The sequence below is a fragment of the Phoca vitulina genome, unplaced genomic scaffold, assembly GCF_004348235.1.
Source record: "Phoca vitulina isolate PV1807 unplaced genomic scaffold, GSC_HSeal_1.0 scaffold72, whole genome shotgun sequence".
NCBI lineage: Eukaryota > Metazoa > Chordata > Mammalia > Carnivora > Phocidae > Phoca > Phoca vitulina.
In genome coordinates this window covers 7,274,826-7,288,187 of record NW_022589775.1, presented here as the reverse complement: position 1 = coordinate 7,288,187, position 13,362 = coordinate 7,274,826, and positions in this window count along the sequence as shown.

Genomic DNA, 13,362 nt, shown 5'->3' with positions numbered 1-13,362 from the left:
CACGTGTGACAAGGATTCTTCGAGGTTTCTGTAGGGAGTGACGACTGTAAGTTACCCATTCATTTTTCTAAGAGCCACGGACACGATCGAGAGAGGAATATTCTGAATATTTGGGAAGAGCAGGACTAAATGTAAGAGGAGCCCTAGAATTTAGCCTGTGAGAATCAGTAAGGAAGTCAAAATTCCCAGAATAATGGGGAATTTCCCTCCAAGATACCAACTAGTAGTGTTTCCGGTCTACACTCCAGAGTAAAGCTGGGCATTGACAGTGTGCACGTCCCTGTGCGTCCGAGTTTGCTGAGGACTTACTGTAACCCCAGCCCGGTACTAAAGCTTTTGCCGGGACAACAGGTTTTGATGTGTCTGACTGTGAAGGATGTGTTGAACAGAAACAATTCTACCAGCTCATCCTTAATTTGGGTTGTACGTGTTTTTATACTTTTAAGCAATTTAATGTATCTCTGTTCAAGTCAATATAATATTTTTTTTCTCATTCTAAACTTAGACAGTTGGAAGGTTGAAGTCAAGAGGATTTGCAAGATTGGCAGGTAGAGGGACGCCTGGGTGGCTCAATCAGTTAAGCGTCTGCCTTTGGCTCAGGTCATGATCTCAGGGTCCCGGGATCAAGCCCCACACTGGGGCTCCCTGCTCAGCAGTGAGTCTGCTTCTCTCTCTCTGCCCCACCCCCTGCTCGTGCTCTCTCTCTCTCTCTCAAATAAATAAATAAATAAATAAAATCTTAAACAAAACGGGGCACCTGGGTGGCTCAGTCATTAGGCGTCTGCCTTCGGCTCGGGTCATGACCCCAGAGTCCTGGGATCGAGCCCCACATCAGGCTCCCTACTCGGTGGGAAGCCTGCTTCTCCTTCTCCCACTCCCCCTGCTTGTGTTCCCCCTCTCACTATGTCTCTCTCTGTCAAATAAATAAAATCTTTAAAAAAAAAATCTTAAACAAAACAAAAAAAAAGATTGGCAGGTGGAGAGGATGCAGAGTGTGAGAGTAGCTGAGTCAGGTGGGAGCGCTTGCCTCTGTCTCTGCCAGTCCCCAAACCGTCCTCCATCTTGGCTCCTTCAAGTTTAAGTTCCCCTTGGTCAACAACAATTTCTGGTCCTGCCAGGCCCCAGCGCTTTTCCCTCCTCTCTACTCCAATCACATGTATTTATCATCACCACCACCGTTTAAAAAATTATTTTAGGGGCATCTGGCTGGCTCAGTTGGAGGAGCATGGGGCTCTTGATCTTGGGGTTGTGAGTTCAAGCCCCACGTTGGGTGTAGGGATTACTTAAAAAAATAAAATCTTTAAAAAAAATTATTTTAACAGGGAGGTATAACTTAAAATATATTAAATGTCTAAATTTTACAGATAGAACTTGATGAATATCACATGCACACCCCACACACATACACACATGCAACCATCACTCACATCAAGATATAGAACATTCCAGTGCCCCAGCAGGCTCTCTCATGCTCCTTCCTGCCTGATAACTATCCCCACTCCCCCCTCACACACATATCAAGGAAACCACTGTTCTGACTTCTATCATCACAGATCAGTTTTTCCCAATTTCAAACCACAACTAAATCTAATCATATAACGCAATATGTATCCTTTTGTGTCTGATTCTTTTATTCACCATATTGCTGCATGTAGCGGTTTTTGTTCTTTTATTTTCCATATGGTATGTCATCATATGAATATTCCATAATGTATTTCTCCATTTTTCTATTGATGAACATTTGCATTGTTTTCTGGGTTTGGCTATTATGAATAAATGGGCTATGAACATTTTTTTTCATGTATTTGGTGGATATGAGCACTAATTTCTCCTGAGTATATATTAGAAGTAGAATTGATAAATAGCTTTACTAGGTACAGCTAAATAGTCCTCAAAAGCATCAGTACCAGTTTACACTCCCACAGAGTAATATATATGTATGGCGTATTGCAAGAATGGCTACAGTTCTTTTCCTTACATTCACTGTGTCCTTGTATGTCCTCCCGTCAAAGCGAAAAGCACATTTCTCCATCCTTCAAATGTGGGCTGACCTTGTGACTTGTTTTGGCTTTGACTACTACAACTATTAAGAAGTTGTTATAAGAAGTTCCAGGCCAGGGGCTCTGCGTGGCTCAGTTGGTTAAGCGTCTGACTCTTGATCTCAGCTCAGGTTTTGATCTCAGGGTCGTGAGTTCAAGCCCTGCTTTGGGCTCCACACTGGGCATGGAGCCTACTTAAAAAAAAAAAAAAGAGAGAGAGAAGTTACAGCCAAAGCCTTCCATGTGTCCACTCTCCCATACCCTGCCCAGCCCCTGTGTGAATAAAAGCAAGCTAGGCTGCTGGATGATCTGAGACCTGTTACCCAGTCAACAGCCAACTATCCCCTCAGAGCAGAGTGCCCTAGCTGACCAGCTGCTAACTGCAGACCCATGAGTGAGCATGGCAAAAATCCAATGACCACTTTGCTGAGCCAGTTTTCAGAATTGTGAGATTTTGAGCTACATGAATTGTTTTTCCTTTAAACCACGAATTTTGGGGTGATTTGTTAAGAAAAATGTAATTGATAAAAGATCAGTTTCAGTTGCTGCACATCTTCACCAGCCTTTGTTATTGTCAGTCCTTTTCACGCTTAGCTATTCTAGTAAGGTCTACCACATTTTAAAATTCACTTCTGTACACGTCCTAACTTCCCTAGCTACTTTTAAAAGTTTTTGAAGACATGGGGCGCCTGGGTGGCTCAGTCGTTAAGTGTCTGCCTTCAGCTCAGGTCATGATCCCAGGGTCCTGGGATCAAGTCCCACATGGGGCTCCCTGCTCGGCGGGAAGCCTGCTTCTCCCTCTCCCACTCTCCCTGCTTGTGTTCCTTCTCTTGCTGTCTCTCTCTCTGTTAAAAAATAAATAAAAAATCTTTTAAAAAAATAAATAAAGTTTTTGAAGACAAAGACCACACTTTACAGGAGCTGTAATATCAGGATTTGTTGATAGTATCAATCATACTAAAAGATGAGACAAACAAAACTTATTCCTAATAATCAGAAATCTTAAGGCTTCAAAGAATTATGTAATTGTCAATTAATCCAGGTCCTTGGCATACAAAATTATGAAATTAAAGCCCAACCAAATGGTTCTCAATAATTGTGGAGAGGCATGCATCACACTAACTGGACCACAGATAACAATTGCAAAATCTGGAAAAGATTTGTCATCCATGGTGTTCAGAATCCCATAAAAAAACCCTGGAATTACAAAGACACAGGAAAACTGTGAATTCTGGTCTGGAGAAAAGGAAGTCAATTGAAAGAACTCCAAGGTCATCTAGATATTGGAATCAGCAGACAAGGACCTTAAAGCAACTATTATAAATATGTCCATCAAAGACCTAAATAGAAAATATGACCAAAATTAATGAACAAATGGGGGAATCTGAGCAGAGAAAGGTAACCTAAAAACAAAGATGAAAAACAAATGGAAAATCCAGGCTTGAAAAGTATGGAGTCTATAATGAAAAATCCACTGGATGGGCTTAACACAGTAATGAAGATGGCAGAGGGTATGGTTGGGGAATATGAGGAGCGATAATTAGAACTTATCCAATCCAAGACACCAAGACAGGATTTAGAAAATGGACAGACTCTGTGATATGTGGGATAGATAAAGCAGCCTTGCATATGTGTAAATGGTATTCCGAAGGGCAGGAAAGAGAGAATGGGGCACACACACATACACACATACACACACACACACAAATTGAAGGAATAATGGCTGAAAATTCCCTAAATTGGGTGAAAAACATAAATTTGGGGATCTAAGATACTTGGCAAACCCCGAAGGGAATAAATAGAAAATCACACCTAAGCATGTCATACTATGCAGGGATAAAACTTAACTCCAAGAAAACGTAACAGTAAAAACTCTGTGGGTGTTTAATGACAGAGTACAAAATACATGAAACAAAAACTTAGGGTACTAAAAGGAGAAAGGAAAATCTACAAAGTTGGGTTTAAAAAAATTTTTTTGAAGATTTTATTTATTTATTTGAGAGAAAGAGAGAGAGAGCACAGAGGGATAAGCAGGCTCCCCACTGCACAGGGAGCCCAATGCAGGGGTCAATCCCAGGACCCTGAGATCATGATCTGAGCCGAAAGCAGACGCTTAACTGACAGCCACCCAGGCGCCCGTACAAAGTTGCGTTTTAAACAACACAATGTCAATCTTTGATAGAATAACTAGACAAAAAACTTGAAATGGTATAGAAGATGTAAACAACACTATTATTACGGGCTGAATTGTGTACCCTCCCAATTTATATGTGGAGGCCCTGACCCCCAGAACCTCAGAATGTGACTATATTTGCAGATAGGGTCTTTAAAGAGGTAGTTAAATTAAAATGAGGCTGTTAGGGTGGGCCCTAATCCAATATGCTGGTGTCTTTTTTTTTTTTTTTCGGTGTGTGTGTGTGTGTGGGGGGGTACTTCCTCAAACTCTTTAATCTTCTTTCCTCAACTCCTAAACATCCCCCTGCCCCTACTTCTTTGGCAGAAGGCCCACACTGGGTGCCTCATGCCACGAACCTTCTTTTAATGGTTTTTCTTTTTAAAGATTTTATTTATTCATTTGAGACAAAGAAATAGAGAGAGAGAGAGCGTAAGCAGGGGGAGCGGCAGGCAGAGGGAGAAGCAGACTCCCTGCTGAGCAAGGAGCCCAACGCAGGGCTTGATCCCAGGACCCCAGGATCATGACCCGAGCCAAAGGCAGATGTTTAACCATCTGAGCCACCCAGGTGCCCCTTAATGGGGTTTTTTAATTTACTTTTTTTTTTTTAAGTGAACTCTGCCCCCACCGTGGGGCTTGAACTCAACCCCAAGATGAGGAGTGGCATACTCTACTGAAAAGGGGAGTTTAGGACACAGACACACACTGAGGGAAGGCCATGTGAACACACAGTGAAAGGCAGCCAACTGCAAGCCAAGGAGAGAGGACTCAGAATGACACCAAACCTGCTGACACCTTGATCTCAGACTTCAAGCCTCCACTGTTCTGACAAAGTAAGTTTCCCTTCCTTAAACCACCCAGTCTTTGGTATTTTGTCACGGCAGCCCAAGCAAACTAATACAACTTTTAATCATCTCGATCTAATTGCATAGAATATCCAATAGCTGCAGAATACACATCTTTCAAGTATAATTTATACTTTTAGATACTATTAAAAATGTTTACTGCTAGTGTAAAAAAAGGCTCCTAAAGACATAGGAATAAAATTAGCAAAAGATGTGCAAGACTAAAACTGCAAAATATTACTGAGAGAAATTAAATAAGACCTAAAACTTAGAGAGAGAAACCATCTATGGGTGAAACCATACGAATTCAGTATTATTAAGATGTCTGTTGACCCCAAATTGATTTAGAGATTCAATGCAATCCCAATCAGAATCTCAGCAGCTTTTTTAAAAAACAGAAATTGGCATAGTGATAAATTGTTTTGCCAAAATTTTGAAATTCTGCTTCAGAAGAGCCCATTAAGAAAACAAATAGGCAAGCCAGGTACTGTAAGAAAACACAAATTATAGACCCAATAAAGCATTTTTATACAGAATATAGACCTCAATAATAAAAAGACACCCTCAATTTAAAAGATAGCAATAGACTTGAACAGACACTTCACAAAGAAAGATACGCAAAGAGCTAATACATTAAAAAATGCTTAACATCATTAGTCGTCAGGGAAATGCAAATAAAACCAAGAGATACTTCCATACATAACAGAATGGGTAAAATTAAAAATACTGACAGTGCTGGGGCACATGGGTGGCTCAGTTGCTTGGGCACTGACTCCTGATTTCTACTCAGGTCATGATCTCATAGGTCATGGGCTCGAGCCCCCTCAGCCTCTGTGCTCAGGGAGGAGTCTGCTTGAAATTCTCTCCCTCTGCCCCTCCTCCCATTCTCTCTCTCTCTCTCTCAAACAAATAAATGAATCTTTAAAAAAAATACTGACAGTGCTAAATGTTGATGAGTGTATAGAACAACTGGAAATCTCAAACACTGTTCATGGGAATGCAAAATGGTACAACTACTTTGAAGGAAAGAAGCCAAGCACGTAAGCCTCGTACAGTACTATTCCGTATGTGCGATGCTGGAAAGGGCAAAACTAGCAAAAAACATAATTTTTAATTGCCTCTGGGAGTAGCAGTTGTGGAGAGACTAGGGAGAGACAAAAGAGAACTTCCTGGGTGTGATAGAAATGTTTTCTATTTCAACAGAGATGTGAATTACATAGGTATATACATTTTTCAAAAACTCATCGATTTGTACACTTAAGATTTGTGCTTTCCAGGGGCTCCTGGGTGGCTCAGTCAGTAAAGCATCCGACTCATGCTTTCGGCTCAGATCCTGATCTCAGGGTCATGAGATGGAGCACCGCATGGGGCTCTGTGCTAGGCATGGAACCTGTTTAAGATTCTCTCTCTCCTTTTCTTCCTGCCCCTCCCCCATTGCTCTTTCTCTATTTCTCCTTCTCTAAAATAAAAAAAAAAAAGCAAAAACAAACAAACGAAAAGATTTGTGCTGTTCACTGTATGTAAATTTTACCTGATCTGTAAACAAAATAAATGCTGTTTTAAAAAAGAGCCATTTCCCAAACAAAAACAAAAACCAAACAACTTAAGTCAATCACCTCTCTCTAAAGAATCATGTCTGTAAATTATCAGAATTTACACTTTGATTTTAAGGAATTCTTCTCCATGGGTACAATTTGTCAGTAAGCTATTGCAGAGTTCTGCTTGACGGTGCTCCACCCATGCTTGAGCCCACCTGTCGCATGGTCTGAAACCTAGTCTCCTCCCTGTGTCCACCTCCTGGGAACTGAGCCTGGGACAAGGCTTTCAGAGTTTATAGACGTTCCTAAAGGTCGTCAAATTTATATAAGTAAATTTGGATTCAATCTATGGATTGAAATTAGGAGGTTGGTTGGGGTTTAGGGGAGGATTTTCACATCTTTATGTAGCCTTTTTTTAAAAATCAAGGAATTGTGGATAAATTTACCTTTTTCTTTTCTTTCTTCCCTTCTGTATTATTTATTTCCTTCTGTCAGGGTTCCCTACAGAAACAGAGCCAATATATTGAAGGAGCCAATATATTTAAGAAGGAAATAAATCTCCTTAGGAGAGATGGATAGATCGATGGATCTATCAATAGATAGATCCCATACAGATAGATCCCAATATTATATATATCATTGTGTGTAAGCTGGAGACCTGGAAAAGCCAGCGGTGTCGTTCAAAGGCCTGAGAGCCAGTGAGTGGATGGTACAGATTCCAGACTACAACTGAAGGTCTGAGAGCCACGCCGAAGATCCACATCCCAGGTCGTCAGTTGGATAGGGAATGAATTCAAGCTTTTTGTTCTACTCAGGCCCTCAGGGGATTGAAAGCACCCATCTATATAGGGGAGGGTCATTTGCTTTACTCAGTCCACTGATTCAAATGCTAATCTCTTCTGGAAACATACGGACACACCCAGAAACAGTGTTTAACCAGATATAACGGCATCCTGTGATCCAGTCAAGTTGACACATAAAATTAACCTTTGCACCTTCTTTCTTTCCTTCTTTCCTTCCTTCGTTCCTTCGTTCGTTCGTTCGTTCCTTCCTTCCTTCCTCCCTTCCTCCTGTTGCCCAGTGGACTGGGGAGATGGGGAGATCCTGGGCCCTGGGGCCTTGATCAAGCCTGTCCCAAAGATGTCACCAAAGGCTCTTGGTCTTGTAAGGAGAAAGAATTCAAGGTCAGACACAGTACAGCAGAGGAGTAACACGAGCCGAGGAGTAAAGTTCATTAAAGCAAAAGTACACTCTTGAGTTGTGAGAGCAGGTGAGCTCCAGAGAGAGGGCTGCGTGTCCTGGGTATGGATTTCTATTGTTCAGGGACACTTGTGAACAAGGAGGTGGAATATTTTTACTTGGGGTGGGGATTTCTTGGAAGCTGGGTTTTCTGCCTTCTCTTCCTTATGTGGTCAGGGGTTTCCTGTCATGGTACCCGCCATCTTGGGCCTAGCTTCTTGTGGAATGCTGCCAGGACAGGCCTCTGACTTTCCTTTTTTTTTTTTTTTAAGATTTTATTTATTTATGTGAAAGAGAGAGAGAGCATGAGCAGGGGGGAGGGGCAGAGAGAGAAGCATACTCCCTGCTGAGCAGGGAGCCTGATGTGGGGCTCGATCCCAGGACCCTGAGATCACGACCCAAGCCAAAGGCAGACACTTAACCGACTGAGCCACCCAGGCGTCCCTTCACTTTCCTGTTAGCTGGTTTCCTCCAGGTATCCTGTTAGAACCTAAATAACTGTCTCTAACTCTTCCTTCCTTCCTTCGAACAAAATTTAATTCCATTAGTTTGAAATTTTCTTTTACCTGACAAATACTGATGATTAAAATGAATTTCTTGGTTTGGTATTAAACTTGACTTTATTTTTATTTTTTTTTAAGATTTTATTTATTTATTTGACAGAGAGAGACACAGCGAGAGAGGGAACACAAGCAGGGGGAGTGGGAGAGGGAGAAGCAGACTCCCCGCAGAGCCGGGAGCCCGATGTGGCTCGATCCCAGGACCCTGGGATCATGACCTGAGCCGAAGGCAGACACTTAACGACTGAGCCACCCGGGCAACCCTAATCTTGACTTTAAAATACCCATGAAAGTACCCTGGTAGAAAAACAGATGAAGATAATGTGTTCCCCCTTTGACATTAGTAAGAACTAACATTCCCATCAAGGTCAACTTTCTGAGATAGCAACAACATATTTATATTAGCAAATACCTCAAAGACCTTATCTGTTGGCTTTGTTTTTCTTCTCACTCTAATTTATAACCCAAAGCTTGAAGGTGAAGTTGTTTTTTTGATGGTGTTTTCTTTTATAGGAAATGTGAACACTTGTTATCTGTCATTGTGACTACAGATTAAGTGAAGGGGAGACGGTAAAAGGAAGAAACCTAAGAAGGGAGAACAAACATTTATTGAACAATGACCTGAGCTATCTCTTGTGTTACGTGCACTTTGTGTGATGCTTAAATACTCTGCCTCAGCTGCTGGGAGCCCCATTTTCCAGGCAGAGAGCTGGGACACAGCCAGGTGGGGCAGCCTCCATGCCCTGCCCAGTACCCCCAAGATCCACAAACCGAGGTGTATTAGTGCCTTGTGGCTGGTGTAACAAATTACCACAGACTTGGTGGCTTAAAGCAACACAGATTTATTATCTAACGGTCCTGGAAGTCAGAAGTTGAAAATGAGTCTTAAGGTACTAAAATCTAGGTGTTGCCAGGGCTAGTTCCTTCTGGTGGCCCCAGGGTAGAATTTGTTTTCTTGCCTTTTCCAGCTTCTGGAGGCTGCCCTCATTCCTTGGCTTGTGGTCCCACATCACATCGCCTTTTACCGCTTGATTCTGCTGTCATGTCACCTACTTCTTCTGTAGTCAGATAGCTCTCTTCCTCCTCCTTATAAAGATACTTAGGGTTACATTTGGCCCACCCAGAGAGTCCAGGATAATCTCCCCATCTCAAAGTCCCTAATTTAGTCACATCTGTAAAGTCCCTTTTGCCATGGAAAGTAATATTCACAGGTTTTGGGATTAAGATATGGGTATTTTGAGGGGCTATTTATTCAGCCTACCACACCTGAGCAGACAATGTTATGCTGTGGGTATACAAATCCTTAAACACAGCATTTTTCACTAAAGTGTCCATTTTCTCCAAAGATTTTTGGTAAAGAGTTACATTTAAGCATACGAATATAACAGTGATTTTTTTGGTAAAGAGTAACATTTTAATATGAAACCAGCATAGGTATATAGCAGTAAATGTAAACTTTGCATGACTTAAACATTTTTTAAATCATAGACAATTTCAAACATTTGCAAAAGCAGCAAAAGTAGCATAATGAAACCCCATGTAACCAACCTCCATTCAACCTCAACAATGATCAAGTTATGGCTCATTTAATTTTATCTGGACTCCCGTCCACTCCCCCCCATTCTGGACTACTGTGAAGCAAATTCTAAATATATCATTTAATCTGTAAATATTTTGACATGTATCTCTCAAGGAGGATTCTTCTTTAAAAAAAAAAAAACAAACATAATACTATTATCCCATCTATAATTTAATAATAATTATTTAAGTGCCTCATATTTCCAGTCGATGTTCAAGTTTTCCCAGTTTGTCTCATAATTGCTTTTATAGTTAATTTGCCCAAATGAGGAGCAAATAAATAAGGTGCATGTGTTGCAGTTTTTTCTCTCCCTCCTCCCACTCTTTTTTTTGAACTTGCAATTTATCTGTTGAGGAAATGGGTTATTTGCCCTGAAGAGCTTGCCAGTTGGATGCCATGGTGGAGTTAGTCATGTTCCCCATTCCCTGTATTTCCTGGAAAGTGAAGTTAGATCTAGAGGCTTTGGTTTGATTTTTTTGGCAAGAGTACCTCCTGGTGGGTGGTGTCCTTCCTTCAAGAGACACAAAATGTCTGGTTGTCTCTTTTTTTGTGATATTACCAGCCAGTGATAATCCTTGCTGCAATTCTTTAATGCATTAAGCATTGTGCAAATGGTAATCACCTTCCTCTATCGTTCCTTCTTCATTTATTAGCTACTGTCCTTTAAAAACAAACAAAAAAGAAAAACCTTCCATCATGAACTATTCTGTTACCTGAGGAACAATTCATATCAAGGTGGGATAAATGTTTGTTTGTTTGTTGAGAGAGAGAAAGCATGAGGACGGTGGGGAGTGGCAGAGGGAGAGAGAGAGAGAACCTCAAGCAGGCTTCATGCCCAGCACGGAGCCCCCACACAGGGCTCCATCTCACGACCCTGAGATCATGACCTGAGCCAAAACCAAGAGTTTAACACTTAACCAGCTGAGTCACCCAAGCGCCCCAAGGTAGGATAAATGTTTGATTTGCTTGTCTGTTTAAATGCCTGGTTTCAAAATAATGATTGGGTTTTCTAGCCCCTCCCAGTGAACAATGAGAGGATTTTTTTAAGTCATTATGAGCTCATGCAATTAAATCTATTTGCCGTATTCCAATCCATTACAGCTATTACCTTTAGTGATGCACAAATTACCTATTTGAACAGTGAGAGCTTCTTCATGTTGGTTACATTCATAGTTTGCTTTGTCTTGGATTTTATAACTTCCTTGCTTTCTGGAATGACAAGATGGTCCAGGCTCATTTTGAACATTTCTTACCCCAGACCATGGATTCAGCTATTTCCCCAAGGACTCCTGGTTTCTTTTAATGGGAAATAGTGTTTAGCTATCATAATCTGGGTGCTAAGAGGTGCTTATTGCTATTGGGTTGGTTACATGTTCAGGTCTATTCAATGGGGGGAGCTAGGATATATTTATTTTTTAAGATAAAAAAACATCATGACGTCCTTGCTTCGGCAACATATGTACTAAAAAAAAATCATGAGTTCATACAAATACTTCCAATTCAAAATTACAACCGTGAAGTTTCACTTAACTGTCTCTTTCTTAGCTGTATCTCTTTTCTCCCAAACTTAAAATCCGGTTCCAAACAATACTAACATAATTATTCAATATGCAATATACACATAAACAGTCTTGTAATAACAATTTCAGTATCAACAATAGGAACAACATGATTACGGAAAACAATTTGAGCCTTTTTATGAAGGGGCAATTTTTTTTTTTTTTGGAGTATCTAATTTGAGTCTCTCCTGTGTCTCCTACAGTCAAAATCATGTTTTAAAGTCACTTGAAACAATCTTCCCTATGCAGTTTGCTACCCACTAAATACATTAAATATTTCCATTTTTAGAGATCACTTTTTAAAAAAAAATTAGTTTTATAATCATGTAAAATATTCACATGATTCCAAAGTCAAATAGACAGACTGAGGTGTATTTGTAGAACTCTAGCTTCTACACCTGTATTTCCTTCCTGTGACTTTCACCCAAGTGAGCACTTTCTAAAAGTTTTTGGTTTATCCTTCAATTTTTAAAATATAAGTATTCAGTCTTTCCCTTCCCCCATTTTTAGATGTAAAATAACAAACTACATTTTTTTTACACCTTGCTTTGTTTTTTTTTTTTTTGCTTAACAACTTATTCTGGAGATACCTCTATGGCATGGAAAGATCTTTCTTTTTCACAAATGCATAATGCTGCCATTGAGTGGATACAGTACAACGTATTCATCCAGTTTCCAGTTGGTGGATGTTTGGGTTGTTTTCAGTCTTTGGTATTGCAAATAGTGCTGTAATTCCTTGTGTTCATGTTTTTATTGTATTCTTGGAATCAATTCCTGAAAGTGAGAATTCTGTCAAAGGCTCTTTCTTTCTTTCTTTCTTTTTTTTTTTTTAAGATTTTATTTATTTGACGAGAGAGAGAGTACAAGCAGGGGTAGCGGCAGGCAGAGGGAGAGGGAGAAGCAGGCTCCCGGAGCCCGAGGTGGGGCTCGATCCCAGGACCCTGGGATCATGACCTGAGCCGAAGGCAGACGCTTAGACGTCTGAGCCACCCAGGTGCCCCTGTCAAAGGCTATTTCTATCAGCAGTGTATCAAACTACCTGTTTTCCTGGACAACAAATTATGTTGTCAAACTTCTAAATTTTATCGAATTGATAGGTGAGCTATTGGTTTTCAGTGTGGCTTAAAAATAAATGTGGCAGAGAATCTTTTCATATATTAAATATTTGTTTTTCTTTTAGTGAGACCTCACATCTCACATTTCTTGTTGCAGTACATTTTCGAATAAGAAAGGATGTGGTGAAGATATATTTTCTACCTTCAGTAGAATGTCAACCGTATCTGGATCATGATTTGAGTGGGTATGTAATTCTCTGAAACTTATTTGCCCTCTGAATTTTGAACTTTCTAGCTTCTGAAGTTGAGTTGCTGATGAGATGTGTAATGCCACTCTGATTCTTGCAACTTTTTTCTCTTTATAAAATTTTGGAATCTTCTCTGAAGCATTGGGGTTCTGATATTTCACAATGCTAAGTCTTGGTGTGAGATTATTTCATTTCTTGGGCTGGGCAATTGACTATTTTATTTTATTTTATTTTATTTTAGTAGGCTCCATGCCCAGCCTGGAGCCCAACACAGGGCTTGAACTCTTGACCCTGAGATCAAGACTTGAGCTGAGATCAAGAGTCGGATGCTTAACCAATTGAGCCATCCAGGTGCCCCAGCTCTGAGAAATTATATTGTATTATTTCTTTGATTATTTGTTCTCCTTTATTTTGTCTTCCCTGTCTACTTGATCTGGTTATTAGTCAGATGTTGGACCTCCTGGACTGATTGCTTATGCATTTGATCTTTTTTCCCACCTTTTATATTTCTTAGTTATTTTATTCTA